Raw genomic sequence first — 13,818 nt, forward strand, 5'->3', positions numbered from 1 at the left:
CCCAGGGACAGATTCTAAACACACCAACTAGTGTCTTACTCAGTGTGTGATGCTGATCAATACTAATAATGATAGGACATAGTAGCAACTCTGCAAAACTGCATTGACGCTTCAATGAACATATAGGGTTTCCTTGCAAAAGACTCATTTGTGCACATCAGCAAAACACGTCAAGCTCTCCTCCTCCATGTCCTGTTTCAGTTGTGTGCAGCATTACTGTAGGTAAAGGGAAAGGACCCCTGGACAGTTAAGTCCAGTCAAAGGCAACTATGGGGTTGCAGCGTTCATTTCGTTTTCAGGCTGAGGGAGCCGGCATTTGCCCACAGACAGCTTTCTGGGTCACGCCCAGCATGACTAAACCACTTCTGGCACAACGGAACACCATGCAGAGTGCACGGAAATGTCGTTTTACCTTCCTGCTGAAGTGGTACCTATTTATCTACTTGCACTGGTGTGCTTTCGAACTGCTAGATTGGCAAGAGCTGGGACAGAGCAACGGGAGCTCACCCCGTCGGGGGGATTAGAACCGCCGACCTTCTGATCGGCAAGCCCAAGAGACTCAGTGGTTTAGATCACAGCACCACCATCGGATATCCACGAGGACCTTTGGCAATGGCATGCTAATGCTCCATGCAACTGGGCCAGCACTCGTGGGACAGAAATGCTCAAACATTACTCCTGTGAATGGACATAGGCTTGGGCTTCCACCTAGGCCGTTGCAAGACATTTCTGTGTCTCTGCACGACAATCTAAAAGGCACCTCCTTCCCGTTCCATGGGGCACAATCCCCTGTCAAGTTCTTCTGTGCAACCCTTGTTGAAAGAAATGGGTGACACTCAAGGGAAGCCATTTTGCAGCAAATAGAATAAGCCAGCAGGTGATTGGGAAAGTAACCTCAGTGCTCCAGCATAGGGGATAAAACGTGAATTGAAAAAAATGTTTAAAATAACTTTAATGTCTTACAAAAAAAAGAAGCTTTTCTATTAGGAATTGTACGTACCAATATTCCAAAGGAGCAGAAAATACTTTTTATGTATGTGACGACAGCCACATGGTTGCTATCAGCCCAGAGATGGAAATAATATTAAGTCCCTACCAGAGAAGAATGGCAAATTAAACTGTTGGACTATGCCAAAATGGCAAAACTAACCGAAAAAATTGGGAACTAGGAAGATCAGAACTTTAACAAAGAATTTATGTTGGAGACCACTGTAAGCAGATGAAAGCATTAGCAGGATTGCAAGAACACTCGTAATGTAGCAAGTACTTTGGAGATAATGGATTTATATAAAATATGGACTATTGAAAAAGATGCAGTAGAAAAGGTTTAATAATAGGACACACAGAGGGTAAGGTGGGAATCTCTAAATGTGTATGTGTATGGTTGTATTTTTATCATTTTATACTTTTAAATTCAAATAAAATTTATTTCAAAAAAATTAAAATAAACGTGGAGATGCTGGGGATTGAACCTGGAACCTTCAACACCCGAAGCCAATGTTCTACTTCTGAGCTGTGGCCCTTCCCCAAGAGATAGGTGCTATGGTCTCTAGACATACTGGCCTGGAAGGAAACCCCTTGAAAATCCCCTTCATGGGATTTTATTCTGGGCAGACATGCAGATGATTAGGCTGAGAAAGGAGGTGTAAGAAATTATAACTGTGCACATAAATAAAATAGCCAGGCAGTTTTGTATTGCCAGTTGGCAACCCTACCCACACTCAACCTTAGCCAACGGCCAAGAGGCAAAGGCTGACCACGATGAATAATTTGCAGTTTTATTGCACATCATTAAATATGAATCCAGGTTCTTTTGGGTGCTTCCTGATCATCTGACTGCGTAACAACATAAACAGCTAGATGAATCTTAATATGTTTTCTCCCCAGAAAAAAACAACAACAACCTGTGCTGCTCTAATGGAATAATTTAACTGAGCTCTGCATGACCAGAAGCAGTCTCATCAAGACACAAACTCTCTCTCTCTCTCTCTCTCTCTCTCTCTCTCTCTCTGTGTGTGTGTGTGTGTGTGTGTGTGTGTGTGTGAGAGAGAGAGAGAGAGAGAGAGAGAGAGAGAGAGAGAGAGAATAAAACATTGTGGAATGTAGTGTGCTGAATGCTATGACTTAGCTCTTATTTACACTTTTACTCTCTTAAAAAATAAATAAATATGTGGACATTAAAAATTGAAGCTATAATCCAAGTCTCCCTTCCCCTGGGAGAGTAGAGAGCCCATTGCTATTAGGTCCTATCATTGGTATATAAAGCCCTCAACAGCTTGGGGCATCTGCACTTGAAGGATCACCTCACTGCATCTGTGACCACACAAGTACTTTGGTCTGTGGAATCAGCAGGGCTCTTTTTAATATGGAACTCACTGCAACTCAGTTCCGGCAGCTCTCCAGTGGGCACCATTGCCATTTTAAGAGAACAAGGGAGGCGTTTGTGGCACCTCTTTTTATAGAAAAATAGCACTGGAATCAGCATTTCACAAGTGGCACATAATATTTGTTCTGCATTCGCAAGGAACTGAGCCTTTGGTGTGGCAGCACATATAAAGTGGTACCTCAGGTTAAGAACTTAATTAGTTCTGGAGGTCCATTCTTAACCTGAAACTGTTCTTAACCTGAGGTACCACTTTAGCTAATGGGGTCGCCGCTGCCGCGTGATTTCTGTTCTCATCCTGAAGCAAAGTTCTTAACCCGAGGTACTATTTCTGGGTTAGCGGTCTGTAACCTGAAGTGTCTGTAATCCGAGGTACCACTGTACTTTGGAACTAAGGGACGCGGGTGGGGCTGTGGTCTAAACCACTGAGGCTCTTGAGCTTGCTGATTGGAAGGTTGGCAGTTCAAGTCCCTGCGACGGAGTGAGCTCCCCTTGCTCTGTCCCAACTGCTGCCAACCTAGCAGTTCAAAAGCACACCAGTGCAAGTAGATAAATAGGTACAGCTGTGGCGGGAAGCTAAACAGCATTTCCGTGCGCTCTAGTTTCCGTCACGGTGTCCCGTTGTGCCAGAAGCAGTTTAGTCATGCTGGCCACATGACCCGGAAAGCTGTCTGTGGACAAACACCAGCTCCCTCGGCCTGAAAGTGAGATGAGCGCCGCAATCCCATAATCACCTTTGACTGGACTTAACTGTCCTTTACTTTTCTTTTCTTTTTAACCTTACGTTCAAACTCCCTGCCTGTTTTGGGCACCTGCTAAAACCATTTTTTGTGTGTGTGGTAAACCCAGGGATGCAAATTTGATGCGCATTCTAGCACATACTTTTATTTTTATTTGTTCTTTTTGTCGGTTTTTTGTTGGTGGTGTGTCGGTGGGATATATATTATTGTCTTATAACGCATTTTTTAAAAAATATTTTAAAAAACCCTGCTAACTCTATTTAGAAAAGAAAAGAAAATTAGCCACCCTTTCACCTGGGAGGGAAAACGTTAGGGCTTGTTTCCGGCATTTGATTTTTATCGGCAATTGGAGGGCGTATTTTATATCAGCTGTTTATGGGTTTTGATGCTCATGCAGGAGGTATATAAATCCTGATAAATAAATAAATAAATCCCACGTTAAGGGAGATTGATGAGGCAGATGTTTCATTTAAATTTCATAATATTTAGAAACAAAAAGTCTGTTGGCCAGGATTGTTGTAAAGACCAGAGTAGCTTTACTTCTTAAGTATGTTTATTTCATCACGTGGTATCGTTGAGACATCAGGTTAGCAGAGGGGACCTTCTGACCTGCTTTGCACAGGACGGCCCACTGTTTGAAAGCCTGTACAGGCGAAGAGATGAAAAATGAATAAGAAGGAAGAGCAGGGGCCTCACACCTTCCCATCAGAAGTGAGCAGTTGCAAGACAGAAGAATGAGCAGGCAGTTCCAGTTTCTCCATGTTTCTCGGTTTTCCAACATGCCCATGTGAAAAATTAATGAGTGCTTTAGTATGAATTTCTCCTAACAGATGTGCTTGTATGCAATTTTGACTAAAATGTGCATACTTTTTGCAAATCAATTTTCCCTAATTTGATGCATTTCTATTTGCCATTTTCACTAATGAGAGTGTTTTTATGCATGTTTTACCAGAGGCATATGCATTTTTGTAACACATTACTTGACTAGAGAACTGCATTGCAGAACCCAGAGAAGTGTAAATTTCAAAGGATGGCTGTGTTTCAGTTTGTGTAAGGTTTCAGAAATGCATATTAGATAGATTTGTCTTTAAAAGAGAAGAGAATCACATTCTTCCCCCCCCCCATCCCTAGCAGGGACACAAGTCACCTGGTCACTACACCTGTATTTCTATTTAAATTATAGTAACTTATAGATTAGCCAACAAAGGTCTGTATAGTTAAAGCCATGGTTTTCCCAGTAGTGATGTATGGAAGTGAGAGCTGGACCATAAAGAAGGCTGATCGCTGAAGAATTGATGCTTTTGAATTATGGTGCTGGAGGAGACTCTTGAGAGTCCCATGGACTGCAAGAAGATCAAACCTATCCTTTCTTCAGGAAATCAGCCCTGAGTGCTCACTGGAAGGACAGATCGTGAAGCTGAGGCTCCAATACTGTGGCCACCTCATGAGAAGAGAAGACTCCCTGGAAAAGACCCTGATGTTGGGAAAGATGGAGGGCACAAGGAGAAGGGGACGACAGAGGACGAGATGGTTGGACAGTGTTCTCGAAGCTACCAGCATGAGTTTGACCAAACTGCAGGAGGCAGTGGAAGTCAGGAGTGCCTGGCGTGCTCTGGTCCATGGGCTCACGAAGAGTCGGACATGACTAAACAACAACAACACCACTCACCTGCCCCATGCTAGGGTCACAAGCTCTATTGGATAGATCTATCGTTGCCAATTAGTCATGACTGGTAAATGGAACATCCATGGTCAGAATCAGTGTACCTTAGCAAAATGGGAGGGCGGTTGCTGGTGCCATCTGCTAGGCTAATGTTGGAAACAAAATGCTGACCCAGCAAGACTCTACATACGTTCTTAACTTTTAAGGTAGGAAAGTATTTAGTTATTAAATTTATATCTCACCTCCTTCCTCCCAAAGGAGCCCAGGATGGCTAAGCACACAGATGGGGAGAATCACTTGTACAGATAAATAAACTTAAATAAGGTCGCTCAGTTTTTCTCTTTCTTTTCCAGCATTTTTAGCCTGTGGCGAGTCTTTCCCCATTTCCTTGGTGAACAAAGTAATTTCATTTACTCACGTTATCCTATTAAGGACTAGTCCCTCAGCTGACAACGGGATTCTCCATCCACAGCCTGCGCTTCCTGAGCAATTTCCCAGTAGCCTGACATTTTTGGGAAGTGGCGAGAGGGAGCCACAATCACTTCAGCACATATGCAAATATAGATCTCACACATCAAAACGTTCCACAGAGTTCATTTTGGTCTGTGTAGTGGGGAGAGAGAAGCAATTTATCTCGCAGACATCCCTTTGGGACAAGATATCAAATATAATTTCTCATTAATTATAAGCCTTTCATTAGACAATATCCATTAAAGAAGAGGCTTTTGACATTTACTGCCTTTTTTACCATGCCTTGTTATGTAGCTGAGTGCAGCAAAGATCAAACGCGAGGACTTTTCAGCTTTGGAGAACAAATAGGTTGATCAAAGAGGAGAGGTTTAGTTTTATTTGTAAGTGCTGGATTGGAAATATAAAAGCTGCTTTCGACCAGCCTCCTCCCCAATCTAGCCCAGTGTTTTCTACTCAAGCAGCACCCGTCCAGGATCTTAGTCAGAAGTCTTTCCTTTGGTTTGTTTTAGTCTTTTAAAATGGTAAACCACCTAGGGCACCTTATCAGAAAGTGTTAGGAGACCTTGCAGCTTGGGTGAATTAGGTCAGAATAATCACTGAATAGTTTCTGTAGACCAAAGGCTATATCCATGCAGGAAATATTTACAGGATAAGTGGAGATAGTAGGAGAGAAATAGCAGACATCTTGTCTGCAGAGAACAGCAGACAAAAAATGGCTCAGCTTTTAGAGGTGGGGCTAACTTAAGAAATAGAGGCTTACAAACAAGCGCTGGTTAGCTTGCTAGACAAAACCATGCCCTTGTGTGATTTAAACTAACACATGTTTTAACTAGAATCTCAAAAAAAAAAAAGGAAATGTATTTGCTTTCCTCCAATAAAAAGGTGGTTTATAAATGCAATAGGCAAACCATAAATGTTATTTGCTGCTTGATCTTTTAAACTGGAGACACCACAGGCTGAACCCGGAACCTCTGGCATGCAAAGCACTGAATGTTCTACCACTGAGCTGTGGTTCCTTCTCCATTAGGTTTGGGAAATGGGAGTCTCCAGGTGTGTCATGTGGACTGTTGGTGTTCAGGATACCTTAAGGACTGCTTGATGCCTTATATCTCTGCCTGATCACCCAGGTCTTGGGTGAGGGGCACTGTTAGTGGTCCCTCATGGCTTGTATGTATGGCTTACATCCACCAGAAGCATTCAGTGCTGTGGGTCCAGTTCTGCACAATGTAGGAACTGTGGCTTTAGCGTCATGGCACCTGCCCTTTGGAATTCCCTCCCCTGGAATATTAGACAGGGGCCATCTCACTTGTCTTCTTGGCACCTACCAAAAGCCTTCCCCTTCCAGAAAACCTTTTAAGTTGAGTTATTTTCCCATCTGCATCTGTACTAGAATTATTTTAAATATGTTGTTATTGCATTATCACTTGTTGTTTGCCAACAAGTGCAAGATATAAATTTCATTAATGAATTCTGTGGAACTCCCTTCTGGCTGAGATCAGACAGGCCAAATTCCTGTTGACCTTCAGGTGTTTGGTGAACACACACACACACACACACTGCCCTTCCCACTGACAGGGACTCAAGGTGGTTTACAGGTAAAAATAAGAGCAGCTAAAAACATAGAAAAACAATAATTAAAAACAAATATTAATAGAATTAAATATCTCTCTCTCTCTCCTAAGAAAACTACAGTGGTACCTCGGGTTAAGTACTTAATTCGTTCCGGAGGTCCGTTCTTAACCTGAAACTGTTCTTAACCTGAAGCACCACTTTAGCTAATGGTGCCTCCTGCTGCTGCCACACCACTGGAGCACGATTTTTGTTCTTATCCTGAAGCAAAGTTCTTAACCTGAAGCACTATTTCTGGGTTAGCGGAGTCTGTAACCTGAAGCATATGTAACCTGAGGTACCACTGTATACAAATACAATAAAAACAGCATAACACCAACTCGGGTCTCCAAAGTATTCACTTGCCAGCAAAAGGACAACAAGGAGGGAGCCAGTCTATCTTCTTTAGGGACTGAGTTCCAAAGTCTGGGAGCAGCTTTTTAAATGTCAACAGGCATTTTAAGGAAACTTTTCCAATTTCATGGCTATTCTCTCTCTCTCTCTCTCTCTCTCTCTCTCTCTCACACACACACACACACACACACCGCTCTAGATCATCAGTACAATAAGTTGACTCTGGAGACTCAAGAAATAAAGATTATCTCCATTTGAATTTCCTTACTCTGTGATGAATCTTAGCAATCTCTTGCAAAGGCCAGTGTCTGTCAGGTCCAAGCCACTTCGCAATAAGGAAATAGTGTTTCCTCTCTCTCTCTCTCTCTCTCTCTTTCTCTCTCTTTCTTCTTCTGCATGGGTGAATATATTCGACCTATATCAAGTTGAAGAGGTAATTCCCTACCTGACAACTCACTGATAATGTAGCTCACACAAGCTGGCACAGTATTTACTGATCCACATCCCTAACAGGAATGAAATGCTATGATTCATTTCATCTTTTCCATGCGGCATTCGCAAACGGGGTGGATTATAGAAATTGGAAGTTCTTAAGCTCGACACTTTGAATGGAAATGAGCCTGTATCTGCTTATACCTTCTAATACAGAGATGGCAAGATATAAGGCTTTTCCAGTCAGCAGAAAGATTGCTGTGGATCCCAGGGAAGGGAGAACAGGACCCAGAAACAGGAGGGATGGTGCAGTGTAGGAATCCTAAACCTATAGGATAGAAGAAGAAGAAGAGTTTGGATTTGATATCCTGCTTTATCACTCCCCTTCAGGAGTCTCAAAGCGGCTAACATTCCCCTTTCCCTTCCTCCCCCACAACAAACACTCTGTGAGGTGAGTGGGGCTGAGAGACTTCAGAGAAGTGTGACTGGCCCAAGGTCACCCAGCAGCTGCATGTGGAGGAGTGGAGACGCAAACCCGGTTCCCCAGATTACGAGACTACCACTCTTAACCACTACACCACACTGTTGTAGCGGATAGAAATGAGGGAACCCTGACATTTTTGAGCCCAGGGGGCCCATTTAGAAATCGGGGTGGGGAATTGTCATGGGCAACCATAAAATACCCATTTTACAGAAAATGCTTGGACATCTACATGCACAGACATAACCAGGCAGAATAACCTATCTCCCAAAAGACATAGACAAAAAAAGCAGTCATACCCCCAACCAAATAATAACAACAAAGCCACTTTCCCAAACTTTGTTAAAAACATGCTGGGAGGGGGGAGCAGGTGTACTTGATGGGGGAACAGAAGCATCTAAGTTTGCTATACAGTGGTACCCCGGGTTACTTATGCTTCAGGTTACATATGCTTCAGGTTACAGACTCCGCTAACCCAGAAATAGTGCTTCAGGTTAAGAACTTTGCTTCAGGATGAGAACAGAAATCGTGCTCTGGCGTCACGGCAGCAGTGGGAGGCCCCATTAGCTAAAGTGGTACCTCAGGTTAAGAACAGTTCCAGGTTAAGAACGGACCTCCGGAACCAATTAAGTATTTAACCCGAGGTACCACTGTAGTGCCTATGAGTGCGTGCTGAAGACCCTGTGAGAGGATCAAACTAGGACTGGGGAGACCAGGGTTCAAATCGCCACATGGCCATGAAGTTCACTGGGTGACCTTGGGCCAGTTCCTGTCCTACCTCACAGGATTGTTGTGTGGATGAAATGGGAGAGGGAGGATGGTGAGCTAGCGGCGTAGCTAGCCGCTTGGGTGCCTGGTGCAGGGGCACGTCTTGCAGCGAGGGGTGGGGGTGAGCCACTCGTGGGGGTGCCTCTCCACCGCCTCCCCCTCAGTTGTAGGGCGGCTGAGGGAGAGGCAGTAGGCAGACGCAAGTCTCACGCTGCCATTTCAGGCAACGCGGAACCTGCAGGCGCCTAAGCCACCACGTCACTCCCCAAAAGTTTCGTGAGTCCAGTTTTTTATTTTTATTTTAAAAAAACTCATTTTGTTACACCCCCCTCAGTGATGACACCTGGGGCAGACCGCACCCATCCAACCCCCTTCCTCCACCACTACGGTGTCCTTTGTACTCCTTGGAGAAGGAGGCAGAATACAGATGCAGCAAAACAAGTGCAGTGGTACCTCGGGTTACATATGCTTCAGGTTACATACGCTTCAGGTTACAGACTCCGCTAACCCAGAAATAGTACCTCAGGTTAAGAACTTTGCTTCAGGGTGAGAACAGAAATCGTGCTCCGGTGGCGCGGCAGCAGCAGGAGGCCCCATTAGTTTAAGTGGTGCTTCAGGTTAAGAACAGTTCCAGGTTAAGAACAGACCTCCGGAACGAATTAAGTACTTAACCAGAGGTACCACTGTAATGAATGAAACTGAAAGAAGAATTGCTCATATGGAACTTACGAAGCTTATCTCACACCATCAGATCAGACCATTAGTCCATCCAGCCCTGTATTGACCACTCAAACTGGCAGAGGCATCAGGCAAAGGTATTTTCCAGTTCTGCTATCCAAGATCACCTTTTGACTTGGCGTTTCCTGAATGCAAAACAAGTGCTTTATCACTGAAATGCCGCCCCTCTGCAAATATTGATTCAGAATAAACAGCCTGTAGGTCCCTGGTGGCACAGAATTTGTAAAGTCTCCTGCCTACGGTGTAAAAACGCAATGCATCAAGACCTCATTTCGATAATTAAGAAAGATGTAGCCTTCAGTTCTTGTAACATCTACACCTTTTCAGCACGAGGGCTCCCTCGAGGCCAAGTTTCCAGGGGGCACATGCCAAGGGTTTGGTGGGGCCATGGGCAAAGACAGGTGGGACAACAGAGTGACTCTTACCTTTGTACAGCAGGTGACATTCCAGCCCCACAGAAGTCAGCAGCTTCTATACCCAGCTCACCTCATCACTCGCAACTTCCACCCAGACAAGCAAGAGGCATGGACTGGTTGGACGCAGAGGAATGGTGGGAGGAACCAGCTGAGGAACCCCCAAAGGAAGAGGGGTCAGAGCCTGGAAAGTTGTGGCGGGTCAATGATAAGTGGACAGAGGAAGAAGACGGGGAAGATGGGGAAGAGGAAGTGGTGGAAGCTGAAGAGGTAACAAGGCTTAGTGAGCTGGGAGAGTCTGTGGCAGAGAGAAGTCCAGAATCGGAGGCAGAAGCTGAAGCAAGAGAGGAGGCAGAGATGAGTCAGGTTGGTGAAGAGTCCACAGATGTTTACCCCTCCTGCTGCAGCAAGCTCCCCTCCTCCCAGTTTTCCAGAACCAGAAGAGGCATGAAATGAGAGGAGCAAATACAGACATGCAGGCACAGTCTCTGATTGCAGGAAAACCCTGGAGGGTAGGAGACTTAGGCAGCTGTGGGGAGGCAGTCCCAGCACCTGCTTCATGGGGGTAAGACCTACCAGAGATGGATTGCTGCGCTCATGTGCAGATTGCTTTTTTGCTAATAAAGAGTTGACTCCAGCTTACTTGGTGTAATTTACTGCTGGCTTGGCTCCTGTCACTTTGCTTGTCTTGACCTGACTCTGCTGGACTGTGTCCACCACCTCAAGGACCTCAGGACCCAACAGAACAGGATACCTGCTGCTTTTAAAGGTAGGACACTGTTAGCCAGACACTGGCTCCTTGAAGTACCAATTGATGTTGAGAGAAGGATCAGGAGGTATATGAGAGTGTGCCTAACAACTAACCTAGCGCAGGAAGGCAAATTCTACATTTGTTGCTCCTTCTTCTTTTGCCCCTGGCCCTGTACAGCACTGGCATGTGGCCCTTGGAATGTTAGAATGTGGCCCTTGAACTCAACAAGCTTCCATACCACAGGCATAAAGCTAAGTCCCAAGGCACAAATTGAGAAATCAGGGCTCATTTCAGCTGTGGTTTGTTTTTCAGATCATCCCTAAAGCTAAATCCTACTAATAGGCCAGGGGCTATTATTGAATTAATGTCGCGCTGACCCTATGTGCCAAGGCATCCATTTCAGTTAGCCGATCATGAGAAGCAAGTGAGCAAAATAATAAAAGGGGGGGGGGAAATAGAAGTGAAATACGGATCTCTTCCCCTTCAAATAGTTCCTGTCAAGGTCAGAGTTATTGGCAGGACATAATAATAATAATAATAATAATAATAATAATAATAATAATAATAATAATGCAACACTTACTAGAAGGCACAGTATTCTCCCTACCCTTCGCAACTGCTGCCAAGATATGAGAAACACTCTATCGGCAACACAAAAGGCAAGTTTCCCTTAATAAAACGAGCTCTCTGCGTTCTGGCAGTCTGAGGCTTCTCCGTTGCTTTTCCCAGGCAAGAAAGATCTCCGTGCACCAGTAAGGTAGCTGTGGGTCCTACTTGACAGAGGACAGCTCTGTGGGGAACCTGAGGGCTGCATTCTGGGCAACGTCCTACGGGCCGTGTGCCATTTGTGAGCAGCGCTGGAGGTAAACGAGGCGAAGCCACAGATGTTGATCTTACCTTCGTTCGTTAGGCCAGCACCTTTATACCCCACACATCTCTCTCCATCAGTGCAGGCAAGAAGCATCATCAGAGCTCAATGACATGTTCCAGCCGGACAAAAATACTCAACGAGGGGGCAAAGCAGGTCTGGGGAGAGTCCATGGGCCAAACAGAAAGTCCCATTTGGCCCCCAGTTGCCCATCCATGCACTTCTTGACATGAGCCAGTGTGGTGTAGTGGTTAAGAGCGGTGGACTCGTAATCTGGGGAACCAGGTTCGCTTCCCCGCTCCTCCACATGCAGCTGCTGGGTGACCTTGGGCCAGTCACACTTCTCTGACGTCTCTCAGCCCCACACACCTCACAGAGTGTTTGTTGTGGGGGAGGAAGGGAAAGGAGATTGTTAGCTGCTTTGAGACTCCTTAGAGTAGTGATAAAGCAGGATATCAAATCCAAACTCTTCTGAGGAGGAGAAGGAGTTATTGCCCCCAGTCTGAGTCTGGTTTAAAGATCAAGAACTGTAAGAAAGGACATCGGAGTAATTGGCATGGCCCATTAGCAGCTGGCAACACCTGGACCCAGGTCACCTAATCACTCTTCCCCACCGTGGTGACAGGTTTTGCATTTTTACTTAAATTACAGTAATTATTGCAAAATGTGCATCTATTCATATCAATTAGCACATGTCACTTTTATGCAAATTTGCTTTGTTTTGGGGTTTTCGGCAATAACGTAATGCTGAGTCATACTACGGTATATAATGGGCTGGAATAGCTTCGTCTAGATCAGTATTGTGTACACTGACTGGCAGCGACTCTCCAGAATTTCAGAAAGGGGGCATTCGCAGGGGATTGAACCTAAGAGCTTCTGCATGCGAGGCAGCCCTTCCCCGCTTGGGTGTTTACGTGTGTGTGTGTGTGTGTGCTTTATATGCTTTTCATGCGCTTTATATGCTTTTTATTCATTCCACCATTTACAATGCATTTCCCTGTCACATTCTCAGCCGCAGAAAGCATGTTCCTTTTCTAAAGTGGATTTGTTGCACCAGGGTAACATAGCTCTTCGATTCCCTTTAATTGTATAAGCCAACATTTCTGGGATGTGCTTAAATCCCTCCTTCAAAATGCTGACTGCCTGGTAGCAACCCAACTTTTGAAACAGAGTGAGCCAGAGAAGTTTTGAGCTGAAGGCACCTAGCCAGGGGCAGATTATTTCCTCTGTATCTTAGATCCGCTATACTGCTTGCCCCTGTATGCTCTGCTTTGTAATACTGAGTTCATCTTGTGATCTCTCCTTGGGAAAGGATGCCAAAATGTGGTCTTGGAACTTCTCCCCCTCATGGAAGTGGGGAGGACAAAACAGAGTTTATTATTCAAGCTAGGGGCCTTCTAAGTATCCTTTCTACTGTGCATCCATGAATATTTGTGCTCATGATGGTATCTGGGCAGTTATATGTCATCACACTATTGCAGTTTGTTCCTGCAAAAGTTTCGGGGTGGACACACTGCTGGGTTTTCAATCAGTGCATGTCCTATAATATCCTGCTGAAATCCTGTAACTTTTTATGCCACAATTTTGTACTGGGTTGCTGGGGTTTTTTGCCCCATCTTATGTTACAATATAGTACAAGACTGCCCTTCCAGATGGCAATGATGGCAATGTTGTGGCAACATTGGGGAAGCATCACAGAGCCAACAAATAAAGCGAAATGATGTGTGAACAGTCCTGTTTAATTCCAGCATGAATGCACCATGATTGTATCCAAGACACCAGCCTGGAGGGGCCCTTGGACAATAAAGCTGCTATCCTAAGCATGCTTACTAGGGATGAACACAGAGGGACTTACAAGAAAAAAAAAACTTATGCATAGAATTGCAGTGTAAATCCACAATAGATGCTTCATGATTCTCAGCGGCTGTTAAAAGCAGGCTCTGGATCAGGGACCTGCAGCTGCTGCTTCAAGGGACAAGTCGCCAGCTTTCAAACATGTATTAAAGAGCGCAAAATGGTAATCTGGTCCCTGGATTTCAATTTCGATTTTGTCTGATGTGCTTTCTCCTGCTGACCCTTCCACTCCTGTACTCGTTCACTGCACAAGCCTGGACAAAGAAATAACTTCTAATTCCTCCTCTTCACTCA

The sequence above is a fragment of the Podarcis vaucheri genome, assembly GCF_965113315.1.
Source record: "Podarcis vaucheri genome assembly, chromosome: 14".
Classification (NCBI taxonomy): domain Eukaryota; kingdom Metazoa; phylum Chordata; class Lepidosauria; order Squamata; family Lacertidae; genus Podarcis; species Podarcis vaucheri.